The sequence below is a fragment of the Polypterus senegalus genome, chromosome 11 (genome assembly GCF_016835505.1).
Source record: "Polypterus senegalus isolate Bchr_013 chromosome 11, ASM1683550v1, whole genome shotgun sequence".
NCBI lineage: Eukaryota > Metazoa > Chordata > Cladistia > Polypteriformes > Polypteridae > Polypterus > Polypterus senegalus.
In genome coordinates, this window is record NC_053164.1 from 95,310,714 (window position 1) to 95,327,218 (window position 16,505).

Sequence of the window (16,505 nt, forward strand, 5' to 3'; positions counted from 1 at the left end):
TACAATACTCTAAAAATTAGGGTGACCCAACCCCATTTAACCGTGCCAATTAAACATCACAGTGAACTCCATTCATTATATAGAACAGTGAGCCAGATCTGCCTGTCAGTTTAAGCTATGATAACCACACTGGGCCAAAAAAACCGCAACTGCACTTCAACAAAGGGATCGGTCTTGTCACAAAAGTATGAAAATGAAGGTGGACACCATGATGTAACTCATTTGTACCTGTGCTGATCGAAAATGTGGAATAGTGATTTTTTTTTTTTTCAAATAATGGATCAGTTTTAATGATGCAAATTAATATATACATTGCAGCATGTATTGTCTTGCTGTTTGTGCTGAATAAGTGGTTTGCTCAAGTTATGTCAATAAGTAGCTGGCTGGAAGAAAATCAGTCGTTATGAGCGAATAAAGAGCACACCCTGTCTATACTTAAAAAAAAAAAACTTAATGCAGTAAATACTGTAAATACAAAACGAAGCGGAATATTTAACTATTTAAAAATGAACATGTGAATATCACCCACAATTAGGAATTTATCTAGACTTCCTTTTTTGTTACAGTGACAGCACATAGCGATAAGGCATTGTTTAAATCGGTAATGTTGACTACCAATAAAATTAATCAACAACTCGGACTGATCTGAACCAATTGCTGCTTTTGTATGTCGAAGCTGCTTGCAGGTGCTTTTCCACCGTTCAACCAATAACTAACATGTAAGTAGGAACGGCGCTGGTGAAACGGCGGTCCTGGTGAAATTTACAAACGTAACCCCAATACAAAGCAATCGCAGCACTTCATATAATCGACTAGCGTTAGCAGCCTTAAACAACGTGGATAGGTCCTCAGGTCTATATGATGGTACCGTGTGTCATCTGTGTACTGTAACATAAGATAATATCTGCTAAGCACTCAATATTAAAACTGTTACACACCTTATGCTACTCCATTGTTACTCCAGTATACTACCTTTAGTGTTGAAACGACTAATGTAACGTTAGCTATCTTACTGGAAGTTGGACACAGATTTCTAAACACACCTAAGCGCAGCACAAACTGCTTTTTCATGCTTTCTGTCTATCTTTTCTGCGTTCCTGACTGGTGCTAACTTGAAGACATTTGTCTGCTCATTAATGAAAAATGATCACGACAGGTGCCTGTGAACAATGTTAATTCGACGCTTGACGAAAAAGCGATAACCGCATTACGTGCGCCCCACCCCTCATCTGGCATTTGATCACAGGCTCCACGGGCAGTGCTTATAGGAAGGGTCGGTACAGGTTCAACGTTTTTTTACGCAGTTAAAATACTTCGGCAGACGATTCGCCCCCAGAGAACCTGCAAATTTAACTCCGGCAACAACTTGCCAGAATTTGAACCAAGAGCAGTGTGGCTCGCTGTCCTAAATTCCCAGTCACTCGACATTCTGACATGGTGTTTGATTGTTTAGCTGATGTATTCTATGGTCATTATTTAATCATCGATTGATGTAACAATTACACGTTTATACAGACATATTTGCCCCACAGGAGTGACATTAATCCTCCGACTCGTATGCCGTATCTTTTGGTGTTCTTGCCAGCAACTTTAAAATGTCGGGTTTAGCAGATCTGATTTAACTGTTACGGATTATGAACGCGTTCAGTGTCGTGCTGACTGAAAAACTTGGGCAAGCGCACCTGCTTTGCGCATCGCTTTCTTGACAACTTCTTTATAAACGGGCTCTCGCAAACCAGAGAATGTTCGGATAAAATGAAACGTGAGCGTTCAAAAAAGACGGAGGGCTGCCAGTACGAACAATGTCTCATTTGAATTTCTTTTAACGCGATGCTTTTGTTTTTAGTTTAAAGCTGATGAGTCGTTACCTGAATGTGTGACTGAAAGCATTTGAACACATGTTCGGGGGGGTGTATTCTAAAGTGTACTCGCACTTCGCATCTCAGGCGCGCGACGAAGACGGGTTAAACATGGCGCAAGGCAGCGCGTAATATGCGCTCCGGCATAATATCAAATAACAGCCCCCGTATTTAATCATAACCGCTGCTGTATAATAATGTAAAGCAGGGGGAGTGCAGCGTAATATATCGAGGTTATCCAGTGCAGGATTTTAGAGGTTGACTGATTAGACGGCGGCGGTGACAGCGCGGCTGCTCTGCGACACCGCTGCTCTCGAGCGATGTGACAGCTCTGGTCCACAATGTAGCCTCTATTCGTCCTTTCGTTCATTCCCTCCTTTATTTCTTCTTTACTTCCTTTGTTTTTTTTTCTTTATTTCCATTTGGCATTTAAAGCACATGTATATTTCTTCAGCATCACCACAAAGCAAATAAATGCATAAGCCGCCGGTGTGATCCTGAAAGGAATAATTTGCCACAGCTGCTCTTTCAAAGCACCTCACGGTAAGAATATATGCTCGTTATTTTTATTTCTGTTTATTATATTGCCTTTCTCGCGATAAGTGACCGATTCTTTTATTTGTGAAAAGCAAATGTACGTATTTTTTTTTTTTTTACATTTTCCTGTTGTAACTACTGCATTTAGCTGGATTTCCATTGCGGGTTCTCCGAAGCCCCCACGGGACAATGAACAATTTTGTTTCGCTTGTCTTTATTGCTAATAGGGGCTAGAGCTCCGTTTGCGAGCTGCTAATTAACGATCCTAATGAGATGGGCAGTATAGATTCTTGTCATATTTAACTGGGTCAGAATGAGTCGATTGCAGAGTCATTTTCCTTTAACAGTGAATGAATGTAGCCCGTTTCTTTCTTGCTGATATTTGATTTCTCTTAAACGATTTCTTTTAAGCTCCTGTCGTTGACCTCGAGGTTTAAACGGGCACGTGTGGTATACCTCTCGTGGCCAAGCGGTTCGGTGTCAAAAATGTAACGGGAGTGCTATGCATGTGTGTTGACGCGTGTACTGTATGAGTGCGTGTGTAGCTTTTATATAATGCATACCGAGTTCTAAAAATTTATATATGTATGTACACGCAAACAGATATGATTTCGAATAGTGATATACATGTGTACTGTATCTATGCGAACCTTTGTAGTGTATTGTATGGATGATCATGCATACAAATGTCTAATATTGCAGTAATGTGTATAGCCTTTGCAACAGTGCTGTGATAGGCTGCTGCTACATGAAAGTTGTAAGGTAGTAATGTAAAGAGATGGTACTGCAGACAATGTTTAACTGAAGGATGATGAAAAAATACAATCGTTTGCAGTTTTATAAATGATTACAAAACCTGTTACTGTTCATTTGTTTTATTTTTTTAGCCCTAATTCAGAGGTCTTTCTCTGTGGAATGTGGAAGAACTTCTTTCACTAAGTAAATATCGCAGTATTTCAAATAGCTGTAACTATTCCGTATTTAAAAGTGCAGTAACTATGCTAATTATAATTCAAGGGGTATGATATACTTTAGGGAAAAATGACAGAAATTTGGTATTCCAGTATCCTTGAGAGACTAGCTTTAGCATTTCCCTAACATCTTCAGGTGAACGTTCAGTTACTCTTAGATGTTACTTGCTTGAAAATAAAGCATGTGCAAATATCGAAACCTAATTTAACATTTTAGAAAATGTTAAGGATGAAGACATTCAATGACTTAATTTAAATCGGACCAAGCACCTGAATCATGCTATCTGTCATCAGGTGAAATTATACCAGTATATCATCCATTTATATGGTACAAATAACAATATTTGTTTACCTGAGTCTGTACTTTCCATTACTTACTGTTTCTGTATGAATCTGTGCTTTTTCTGTAATCGTCTAACACTGGTCTCGTACACGTCTGTTTAGTGTCTGCTTATTCAGCTTTGTGAAATCTTTTATGTAAATCCCTTTGTATGGCTTGGTCTCTGAAGCTTGTTCTGGCATTTTGCCAATATTAGGAAATATACTTTTTATTAACTAAATTACATTCCTGCATTAGTATGTGATTTAGTTCTGCTTTTTGATCATTTTCTCTGCCCACTTATTTAAATACAGGGTCACTGAGAGCTAGAGCCTTTGATAATTACTGTATTCACTATAATATGTTTGTGCTATTGTTACATTAAGCTCAAATATATGTCTTGCACATATTACAGTGAGTCTTGCATTTCTGTAGAGACTATTGACAGTAATACAATATCAAGACCAGACAATAAATACACACGTGGATAGTAAATATGACACCATATATTCAACAGAACATCAGACAATATGTACAAGAAACAAATCCTGCACTTGTCAGTATAAATGGCTTTTGAATAGCCTTATGAGCTGTGGTTAAAGGTAAGTAAGTTTACAGGATGTTGGGGGTCTTTAATGATACTGTTAGTTTTTCTGATGAATTTGTGTGTTTGATAGATATCCTGAGTAGAAGGAAGCTATTTGACCCTCCATAGCATTTTGTTATTCTGAACTGAACTTACTTTGGAAAATGTCAGCTGAAAGCAACAAAACTGATGGCCATAACTTCAGTCCATTTTATTTATACTGTTTTTGATCACATGATTCAAAAAGAAAAGTAGTTTAAGGCATGATGTTTTTTAATATGAAAATTGGTTGTAGTGAAAAACCTGCAAGTGACACTGTCTTGAAAGAGAACTACAGTATCAGAAAGTTACTTTTTAATACTGTAAGTATCCACCACTTGGGCAGGAGATGTTAATGGTGTATCTTGCAAAGGTGCAGCTTCCAATGCAAAACATTTAGTGGTTAGCAAACTGATGTTGGACTAATGGTATGAATGCATGCCACTTTAAACTTGGTAATATCTTTACATGCTTTAAGAGATATGAACACACTTTTAAGTTATGGTTAACCCAACACTGGATCATAAAACTGATCTGTATGAGCACTCTCTGTTTCAGGAAGGATTTAATTGCATAAACTAGTACAAGGGTATAAGTATAGTGTCTGGTGTCTGAATTCTATATAATTTAGAAACTAATTTTAAAATTGATGAAAATAGTGCTTTTCCAGAGTCTTAAGGTACTTGCAAAAGGTCAATACTGATATTGCTGAAGTGAAGATATGGCTAGGAAATTGTGAATGCACTTATTTCACTTTTATAGTGAATTTAAAAGAAATAGCATAGCTTTTGTATGAATATTCAGTGTTAAGTAAAATCTGTACATTCGCTTTGAAGATGCTTGATTGCATAACATACTGTATGCCAGTTTTATCACATATAAATGGATCATAGCAATTCCTGAGCATATGCTCTAAAGTACAATATGGTGCGTATAGTTGACAGATTTTCTAATGGAGTGATTTCATATGAATTGTGAAGTTGGGGCTTCATTTTTAGAACTGATTGTTTACCACTTGTGATTTTATTCAATGTGTGTCTTTGTGCAAAACAGAACAAAATTAAGCTAGAAATAATTTTTTTTTTATTCAAATGCATCTGGTAAATACTTTTAATCAATTAACTAAAAGTCAAACATTGTGCATATCCTGTCTCCTCCAAAAACATACATGTACCCATTTTCCTTAATGCAGGAAAAAATGTTACCTTAAAATTGATAATAAACTAGCTTAAATTAAGAAATTTTGAAAATCATTAACAAATTGTATGAAGGAATTTGCGTCTAGAGAGTGTCGTCTTTGGAGAGGAGTGCATGCATCGTTTGGACCTGTGTGGTCTTCATAAGAATAACTGCATGTAAAGCTTACCACTTAAAATTCAACATTGATTTCTTAAACACTTAAATCTCCCTCTTTGATGCAAGCTAAATGTAAATCTGATTTACTACAAAGTCCACTGTATTAATATTAAAAAAAAAAAAAGTCTTCGAGGTTTTCAAAGCAGACATCACCAGCTAAAAAAAAATCCGCAGTTTAGCAAGACCAGGGGTTTTCAAACTAGGCCACAGGTTTTTGTTCTGACCAGCTTCTGTTTTTTAATTGGACTCCTGGGCTATTTAAGTGAACTGTTATTTCCCTGATTGTGTTTTGGGAACAATATAGAAATTAGAATAATAATTTTGGTAGACATTTTTAATTAAAATATACTAAGCAGTTATATGGGGAATTTTTTAAATTTTTAATTCTTCATCTTGATTTTCATTCTATATTTGCAGGTGTTCTAATTGTTTAACTAATCCATTATTTACTAAATTAGTGGGTCTGATGTAGTAGTTGCAGTCTTTTAGGGTTCAGTATTTGCCTGGGTGTCTGCTCTGCTAGTTTTTGATTATCATTATTAATATACAATGAAGAGAGAAAACTGCACAGAGAAAGGGCAAAATATATTTAAACCAAGAAAAGTTAAGCATTTAAATGTATAGCAAAAATAGAAATATTACTAAATGTCTTATAAATGTAAAACTCATTCTGATGTGCATTTGTGAATGTAGAAGGGGGTGTAGAGAAGGGATATACCAGCTAATTAAATGAGGTCCGTGTTATCAGTTGTTGTCACTGCACTGATTGTAAATCTGGCTGAAACAAAAACCTGCAGCCGCAGTGGGTCTCCAGGACTGAATTTGAAAACCCTGAGCTTAGATGGTTCTTGTAATGCATGAAAATGAGTCTTTTATTTACTAAATAGTATATACTTAATGCAAAGGGGTTGCAAAGAACACTGAGCACTTTTACAGTCCATGTTATTCTCCAGTGGAATTCTCACTGTACGGTCAGTATTTAACTTTTATTTATATAGTACTAGGGTGCTTTTCCTCCTGCTCACTTAGCTCAGGCACCCCCGTGTTTGGTTTACTGGATATAAGAGATTTTCATGGGAATTGTTACATATGCATCATTTTCACTTTTACTTTAAAACTTTTGTAAAAACAATACTTGTCCTTTATTTCCTGCCCCAGGCGTGGTTAAATCTTTCTCACAGGACGTATAATGCTGCTCATGTTGTGAAGAGGGGGTGGGGGGCTGAACACAAGCTAAGAAGATACAGTCGGATCAGTTGCTGTCTTTCTGCTGCTACCGGTGAGCTGTGTGTTCTGTTGCGCTGCATCTCGATTATTTGAAAGCCTGTACAGCAGCTGTGCTTTTGCCATTTCACGTCTCTGCCGCTCGCGTTGTGAATTGGGGGGGGTTTGAACACGTGCTATGGGGCAGTTGGATCATCCTGTGGCTTGCAGCTGCTGGCAAGCTGTGTGTTGTGCTTGCCACTTGTCATTTTAAGAGCTGGGAGCACATGATGTCTCTGCCAAAAACTTTCCAACAACTGCTTGGTTAGATGTCTGTGAACCTGTTTAAAATGTCTCGCATGATGTTGTTGGTGTCTCTCGCGGGATGTCAGATTGTCTTCCGAGAAGATCACGTCTTGTCTCCCTTCCAAGATTTTTTTTTTTTTTAATAATAGATACATAGAGTGGTGTAGGTTTATTTTTTCTTAAAGAGAATTAAATGCAGTTGAATAAACTATTTCTCCTCTTTCTTAAAGTAAGTGGTCTGGTAATAGAAAAATGCCATTTCATTCCATGGTGACAAGGGAGTGGGTGTTTAACCTGACAGAAGCTGTCACCAGGCCATTAGAGAGCTCTGCTCTGCCCAGGAGTGTGCTTTCTAATAGTGGACCAGTTTTTAAAGTCACCAGTTGACCTAACATGCACGTGTTTACATGTGGAAAGAAAACAGAAAAGCTGTTATAAAATACTGTACTACCCTTAAAATAATCCTTAAACATGCTGAAAAAATTGTTGTGTGTGTGTTTTTTTTTTTTTTTGTGTGTCTACAACCATAGTGTAATACATCTTGCAGAGCTAGCTAACCAGCTGTAATGAATTCTTAGCAGGCTGGCTGAGCTTTTATGTACCATACTGCAAACTTGTGAGCACACATTTTGACTTTTCATGCAGTGCCAGACAAATGCAGCTTTTAACAATGTGATGGCTTTCTTTCCAGCGTTTGATAACAAGCATTGATTGGTATTTTGAGGTGAGGTTTTTAGGAAGTCCTTACAGATAAGTCTGCTTTTTGTAATAGAAGTTCCAGCCAAAAGTCTATCCTTGGTAGGTTAAGTTCAGGAAGAAAAAAATGTAATTTACCAGATGCAACAAATGGACAAAGTATTCCCAAAAAAGACACAAATACATAAAGGTTACAAATGAAAGTAAGCCATTTAGTCCATCAAGCTCATTTGCTTAGATGTCCCAATGCCTTATCCGTCCAGATACTACTTAAATGTTGTTAACGTTTCAGCTTCAACTACACGGTTCAGTAGTTTTGTTCTCAATTCCCACAACTTTGATTAAAGAAGTGCTTCCTAGCCTCGGTTTTAAATGCCCTTCCCCTTAATGTCCAGTAGTATCCTCTAGTATGTGATTCACTGTTAAGCTGAAATAATTCTCCTAGATCAATCAGTGCCTTTGAAAAGTTTTAAAAACTTTCTTACTTAGCAAGGTTATATTAAATTGCTACAAGTATTTCCTTAGTTCTGTTGAAATGCTTGCCTATTATACGAGTAGAGTGTTGTACCGTGTTAGCCATAGATTGATACAGGAGAAAGTAGGGTACACCTTGCCTGATGAAGGGGCATTAGCTGCCTCAAAAGCTTGCATTTGTAATATATTTAGTTAGCCAATTAAAGGTGTCCTTTCACCCTGCCTATTATATGTGCATAGTTTATAGAAGGTTCTGTTATAATCCCTAACTTGTAAATTGAATATTCTAATTATTTTTCTTGTCATTCTCACTAGTCTAGTTTAGTTTATTAACTGTTTTGCAGTTGGTAAGGCATTTCAAGCAGTACTAAGTTTACCAAAGTGAAATCTACAGTATTTAAGTTCGCCATAGTTAAATGTGCTATACAATAAAAGGATTGGAACAGGTGGTGTTCTGATCAGACTAAACAGTCATAGCTGTAGAATTAAACTGAAAGGTAGGGACCTTTTTGTGTGTAGGAAGTACCCCCAAAATTGTATGCACCCTAAACGATGTTCTCATGCACAATGCATCAACACTTCTTCATGACCTATAGATTCATACTTGTAAAGAAAAAATTGATGTATACCAGCTTCTGTTCTTGGTTACTGTGATGCACAACGTCATATACCACTATTAACGCTTCTGCATTGACAATTGTCACCACCTTGAAATAAGATTGAAAGTGAATTACACAGATAGAGAAATTGAGTTATCTGAATTGAGAACTAGACATGAGATTATAACCGTTTGAGCACTGGCGGAAACAGGTTATTAGAAATATAAATTGCAAGAGGCAGGAGAGCTTTATATTTGGCTCTTCATTGATCATGCAATATACTATACTGTACATGTAAATAAAATTTCATTCTTGTGCTACAGTGGACATTCTGTAGCAGGGCTATAGTCCAGAGCATGCCATTTTGGCATCTGTTTTAAAAATTATGTTGGATTCATTTTTTTTTTTTTATATATTTTCTCTTTATGTATAATTCTCCAGCACTTTGAAACATAACTCTGTAGTCTGAATTCATTTAATACTAGATCATGACCTGCCATCCTACTAAATGCCCTTTTCTGGTTGCATCTCAGCTGAATGTTTTGGAAAATGTAGGGTCAATAATGGAAGATAATTAGCCTTTTTTTTTTTTTTATTTGTATGTCAAACCATTATTTAGAAATCCAAATATATGAAATTTGTTTCCTTTATAATATACAGAGTATGCAGAATGGACTTTAAACCCCTAAATCCACAGAATGTCACAAAAGCTTTTTCTACTTGTGTAAAAGATCATTTTTCATTTAGGTGTGAATGGAAGGCAACTTTCTGCTCTAACTCAGAGTGATAGGTGCATATATTAAACCATGAATCTTTAATATACTGTCACTGTCACGGGTCACATTATAAAACATTTCTACCTCGATCTCCTTCAGTATGTCTAAATTCATTTTGTGCTCAACTTCCATATATTGACAGCACTGAGAAAACTGCAAAATTATCCATATTTTATAGATTTTGGTCCTGCTCTTTCTCGTCCAGCGTTGCTTCCAATTCTGAAGAACCTGACTCTGATGCAGTAGATGGATAAAAGGGCAATTTTGAATAAGAACTTTTCAAAATAAATTGTTGGCATACAGGATTAATATGACCTAAATTTAAATGAGTGGATTAGAGTGAACTGTGTGCTTAAGCTTGTTTTACCCACATCTGTAACCAATCTTCAGAAAAGTTCTTAATACTAATTTATTACTTTCAAAGATGGTGAGAAATTTCTGAAACATAGGCTGGTAGTTTTATTACAGTTTGTTACTACAGCCAGCTTGTCTCACTTTGTGCATAGATACTTTCAAAGTTGAGCAAGAAATTTCAAAGAAGCATTAAGGATTCCACACTGGCTATAGTTCATAGTCATAAGGCCTAGGTGATTGTTTCCGCAGACATCTTTCTTCAGAAGTTTGATTGCCTATGATTTAATCAGGAGAAGTTTAGAGAAGGGAGAAGTTGGTAATCCTTAAACTCCAAGGACTATTTTTCCAAAATCAACATCAAGAGAAATGAATGGAAGTGAATCAATTAATCAATTTCATAAAGTGTCTTGCATATATTGCACCATCACGTGTTTCAAACTTGCTTAATAAAAAGCGTTTAAAAGATGAAAAGACAAAGGTGAATGGCCTCAACAATTTACATAAGTGAAGATGATGTAATTCACATCTATTACATCTTCATAAGAATGGTCTGTAATCATGCCATAAATGTGTGGTGGCGGACTCCTAGCCATGAAGAAAAAAGAGGGATAGGTAAACTGCTTTGCCTCTGAGCTTGCTCACATGGGTGCCTTTTTATGGAATCTCCCCAGCCTCAATGCAGAGCTAAGCAGTTCTGCTAGTCCTCTGCAATTCATACACTTAATTGCATTACAAGTTACTTTATATACTGACTCTTACATCATATTCAAGGTATAACTAAATAACATTTATTTATATAGCACATTTTGATACAAATAATGTAGCTCAAAGTGATGTGTGCTTCTAGTAACCCAGAATTTAAAAAAAAAAAAAAAAAATTGGTTTTTTGATGTTTTTGAACCTGAAACTTATGTGTTAACCTGTCATCTGTTTAGGTGGTTTGAGCCAGGATTTACTGAAGGCAAACTTATTATTCAGACTCTCGCTAAAGAATATTAGATATGCTTAAGTGCATTATGATTCAAGATTTTAATCACCATTTGCTTAAGGTATGGCACAGAATTCATTATTTCCGGATTCATTTTGTGTTGTGTTGGCATGCTCTCTATGTAAACAGCTTGATAGCTTCTTGGAACTGCGGCTTCCTCTTAAAAAAGTATATATATTTGCACTACACAATTCTAATGTTGTCTCTTATTATGTTAATGATGATGGAATTGACTTTGATTCAGAATAAGAGATTCATTTTTGTTCTTTGCTCCTGGAATTGAGTTTGGCCCCAGTGAATTAAAAAGGTTTGAAAATTAAAACACATTTACGGTTAGTAAAATGCCATTAATTTAATCTTGTGTATTAGGTTTTTTTCTGTAAGTGATCTAGCTACCTTCTCTGATCCAAAGATACTTGATGTATCGTTTGACCACTAATTAGCCTAATGTGAGTGTGCCCTGTGATTGACTGGGACATTATTTCTGATTTTTTTACTGCTTTGCAGCAAATTCTATTGCAGTCAATCCCAACAATCCAGTGACAGGTGAAAACAGGTTTACTAAATACTTAAATTACTTTTTTTTTTTTTTTTTGAGATATGTCAATGATTGCTTTAAAAACATTGAAGATATTTTTGTATACATGTATTGGAATATGGACTTGATCCATCCGGGGAACCAGAGCTGAAGTGGATCAAGGCAGCTATCCGCCTTAAGTGGTACAACATTTGCAGGGTACATTTGACTTCTGCAGTGCTCCTTCACTGGAACAAATGGGAATCGCTATATACTGTAGCCTAAAGTCTTTGGATTGTGTGTGGAAACTCTCATGAGCACATGCCAACTCCACATGCACCTTAGTCTGCTTGTAGCAGAACTTGAAATGTGTTTTGGACATACTACTATGGGGAATGCTTTTTAGTTTGTTCTCTATCCCTTGTATGATTATTTGGCTTATGTTAAAAAGTAACAAATCAATAGTGAATAAGTAGTTAAAGACGGTCTGCCATTAATTCAGATATGATTAAACTTCAGAGAACTTGTTTGGATGACAGTCAATTAGTTGTGCTGTATGCAAATGTGTAACATGTCAGACACTGTAGCCCGACCCTTGTAATCATGGGGGTACTGTAAAACAAGCTCAAGGTTGAAAAGGAGTGTAAAGGTGAGTGGAAGTAGACTGTGCTTGCTTTCAGTGGTAAATAATTTTATTTTGGTGTCATCTTTGAGGGTTTTGTACCGGCATGTGCAATACACATTTTGGCCGTACAAGGTATCATGTGACAAAAGGGAGAGAACATGAAAATTTTTGCCATAATTAATTATATGTACTCTGAGGATTGTTTGCCACTCAATTGTCTTTTGAAATCATTAGTGTCACTCATCGGTGTCCTGTCTTTCTGTATCGATCTTTTTTTTTGTTTGCTGCATAGTTATCTGGTATTAAAAACGAATACAGACCTGGAAACCTGCTAAATATTATAAAGAACTTGGTCCTTTTGTTTTTTAAAATACAAGACCTTAGATAAAATTTTCAGGAAAAAGAATTCTCTGAACCTCCCTCTGACTGCAGCAAATCATGAATGTTTAAACCAGTGCGTGGGTGAACATTTTGAAAAGTAGCTGATCTAGCTTTTTCAACAAATTTTACAGGAGGCATTGAAGCCTTTATAGAATATATACTCTATATGGTTTGTTTTTACAACAGAAACACTTGCTGATTAACAGTTCTTGGAAAAAAATCTTTTGTTTGTCATTTTTACTAAATTCTAATCAGAATGAGTTTGCTTTCTTTTGCCACTAAGGACTTGTGCATGACACTCCAGGACATTGGGCTTAAGATAATCCATTAAATTTAGAATTTGAAGCCTTGGGTTCCTCAGTGTAGGAAATAAGTCTTAAATTCCATTTTTTAATTATCTGTAATTGTGGAATCATTTATGTATTAAACTTTATTCACAAAGAGGCCAAATTTATTAAGTAGTGCCATGCCCACATACAGTACCCTTCTCAAATGCCATGCTAGCTTCTTACAAATGCCATCTTTTTGTTCTTCAGATGTCCCTCACACTCTTGTCTTGAGGAGAAATTCCACAGTACACTTACATAATTTAAGCACACCTTCTTTTTTTTCTATCTTGGTGTTCAGTGCCTGTTCAGCTCTGAAAATGAGATCTGCTGCTGTGGCAGAGCTTTACTGAGTTGTATATGTTTCAGAATGGTGCAGGCAATGCTTTTAAAATGGCTACAATGATCACGTATAAATTTGCTGTTTATCATGTGTCTCATACCAATAGTGTGTATCTGACTAGTGTGCTTTACATTTTTTTAAATGAATGAGATTCTGAAATGTATCTCTTCCATCAATCTTTTTCCAAACCTGTGTGGTGTGCTGCTGAGTACTGCCTTGTGTATTTATGCTTCTTAAATACTTCTTAGTGTGGTTTTGATGTGCCAATTTCCTCATTTATTATACGGAGTACTGGTAAAGTGACCTGTCACAAACCATTTGTTTTTGGCACTACAAAACATTTAAACTTTATTTTCCTTCATTGTGTAACAGAAAAAAAAAACAGTCCACCATTGTCATGGAGCAGGTTTTGTTACTGTTGCTGGAAGGTAGAGGACCCATGGGGCTGACTTCCAGCATCCCTCCAGTGTTCATGATGTGAGTTGATGACCGCATTCTGGATGGGTATCCAGGTGTATCTGACACATTTTGGTGTGTGGCAAATGGCCTCCAATATCCTTCTACATCTCTAGGTGTCCACTGAAAGTGCATTTATAAAAGTACTTGAAGGATACTAACATATTCATTATTAGCTGTACTTTGATTTCCTTAAAATTTTGTAGCATACAGTAATGCAGCACATTCAAGTGTTCTTCAAAACCTTCTGTGACAGAAATGTTGTGCATACATGCATATAGAATGTAGCACAAGCAATTACAGTTCAGAAGCATTTTAATGGAACAAAATATGAACAACTGCATAGTAACACTCCATTTGTATTTGGTTTCAGTCACTGCCATCTCTAGTGTTGTCCAGTGCATTAGTTGGTTGGTGGCCCATGAGCATTGTAGTAATATTACCACCAGATCTTGTTTCTGTGGAGCTATTTGCAAGATTCACCTAAAGTGTCTCCCTTGTAGTTCTTTGCTATCCCTCATTCACACTGACTTTGAGCATAATCCCCAAAGGAGGAACTGAAATGCCCCCGGTGCCCACAGCCATGGGCATCTTCTGTTTCCTGGGACATTAATAGTGATAACCAGTGGTGTAGTGATGTCTGGAGAAGTGGGTATACTGTAAATTTAGCCCCCAAGTTTTTTAGCGGCCTACACAGCAAAAGGAAAAGTGCTCCGTTATTAATAGTGACAGTCTTACATATTTAGTTCCCACTAGAAAGGGACAGTACTATTTACATCTGCTGCCTGACTTCATTCACTTCAAGGATCATTATGAGATCAACAAACCAGAGATGCAGATTTTGTGGATCTGTCTGGTTCATGGATTACAGAGTGATTCAACTGCATAATACATACATTTTCTTAGTCCATGGGGAAAGTAGATTCTTTTGTAAACCGTGTCTTGGAATATCTAATCTGCAACAGAGAGTGAAGGCCAGAGAGTGACACAATTATAAAATTCAAATAATTTGTCAGTGGCAGTATGCGAAAATTACTGGTGGTACAGAAGCCCATTTCATTAATAGTAGATACATTTAACATGAAGCCAATGCCTTTTCAGTCAGAGATACATTTTATTTTTACAAAATTTAAACAGATGATTTTTAAAATAAAGTACTTGGATTTGACCGTTCTGAATATTCATTAACTTATTGGTGTGAAAATAGTACCAACACACTAACACGGTTTCAAGTTTAAAATCGGCATTTCTCAGGAAGAATAGCATACCTAGCTAGAAATGCTTTAATGTCTGGGCCGTTTGGACACCGGCTAGTGCTCAGGGAAAATGGTGTAAGTGTAACGTTATAAACTCTCCCCAACACCTGTTAATCTCCTATACTCAAAAATAAGCACTGATGTGAAAGTCAGGTTGAAATATCTGTTTTAAAATGCAACCAACTGGAATTTGTTGACAGCTAGCAGCTTTGATGCTAATGAAAGTCAAGGAAGCTAACTTAACACTAGCCACAGCATGACCAAATTGGAACAACAAAAAATAAACTAAATAAAAACGCTGCTAGTTAATGCTGTAGAAACGCTGTATTAACATCATTTACAAATCTTGCTATTCTAAAATGCTCACCATGGTTGACGTGTTCTTCCATTGAATTTGCAACGTCAATCGGAGATTTAGCGCCTCCACCGTCGGCACCCCCGTCCGACTGGGGTTGTTGACTGAGAGGCTGTGGCTATCTGTCTGGCTGGATAGTAGCAATAATGTAGCTTCACGAGGTTGTTTGTTCTGAAAGCTATTTTTTTGTTTGTATGGTTCGCTTCATTTTCACTATTGGTTATATTAACTTTTCACGTGAGGACATATTTTGGTGTGTAACAATGGACCGACAGGAAGGTGGCGGCAAAGGATATTTTTCCCGGTTTAGCAAAGGAACAGCATGTCCCGCCCTACTCTGCCTTTGTTTGGTAGGGCAAACGGATTACGCCAATCGTTAGTTCTCCCAAAATGTAACCAAAACAGACAACAATGGCAGAAAAAAAAATTTACGTTTCTGCAGCATATAAATGCGTATCAGCATGTCAGTGTGGCTGTAGACTGTCAGTGTATGGACTGAAAAGCGCCATATACCCGCGTATACCCTGTATATTACACTGTAGCGTATACCCATAACAGGGGATTTAGAAGTGGGTATACGCTGTGATGACCTAATAAGAAGTGGGTATACAGTGATCCCTCGCTATATCGCGCTTCGACTTTCGCGGCTTTACTCCATCGCGGATTTTAAATGTAAGCATATCTAAATATATATCACGGATTTTTCGCTGGTTCGCGGATTTCTGCGGACAATGGGTCTTTTAATTTAAAGTACATGCTTCCTCAGTTTGTTTGCCCAGTTGATTTCATACAAGGGACGCTATTGGCGGATGGCTTAGAAGCTACCCAATCAGAGCATGTATTACGTATTAACTAAAACTCCTCAATGATATACGATGTGCTTCCCCGAGCGGATTGTTTGCTTTTCTCGGTCTTTCTCTGACATTCTCTGCGCCTGACGGAGGGGGTGTGAGAAGAGGGGCTGTTTGACTCGAAGATATGGATGCTCCTCTAAGAAATGCTGCTTTATCGCGGTGGCCCAAAAGCACGTATTGATTTTTTGATTGTTTGCTTTAATCTCGTGCGCTCTCTCTCTGACGTTCTCTGCTCCTGACGGAGGGGGTGTGAGCAGAGGGGCTGTTTGCACAGAGGCTGTTTGTTTAGAAGATACGGAGGCTATTCTAAAAAATGCTGAAAGACTACC

General features: G+C 37.0%; 1 protein-coding gene across 5 annotated transcripts in view; it reads left to right on the forward strand.

Annotated features, from left to right (window-relative positions):
- Positions 1-1,312: 1,312 nt before the first annotated feature.
- Positions 1,313-16,505, forward strand: part of gal3st3 (galactose-3-O-sulfotransferase 3) — a 124,588-nt gene continuing 109,395 nt past the window's right edge. For 3 of the 5 annotated variants that reach the window (XM_039769296.1, XM_039769298.1, XM_039769297.1), the window contains exon 1: positions 1,316-2,402. The gene's annotated coding sequence lies outside the window, so the exon portion shown is untranslated. Of the gene's footprint in view, positions 2,403-16,505 lie in introns of all 5 variants that reach the window. The other 2 variants (XM_039769294.1, XM_039769299.1) reach the window with 2 other exon arrangements.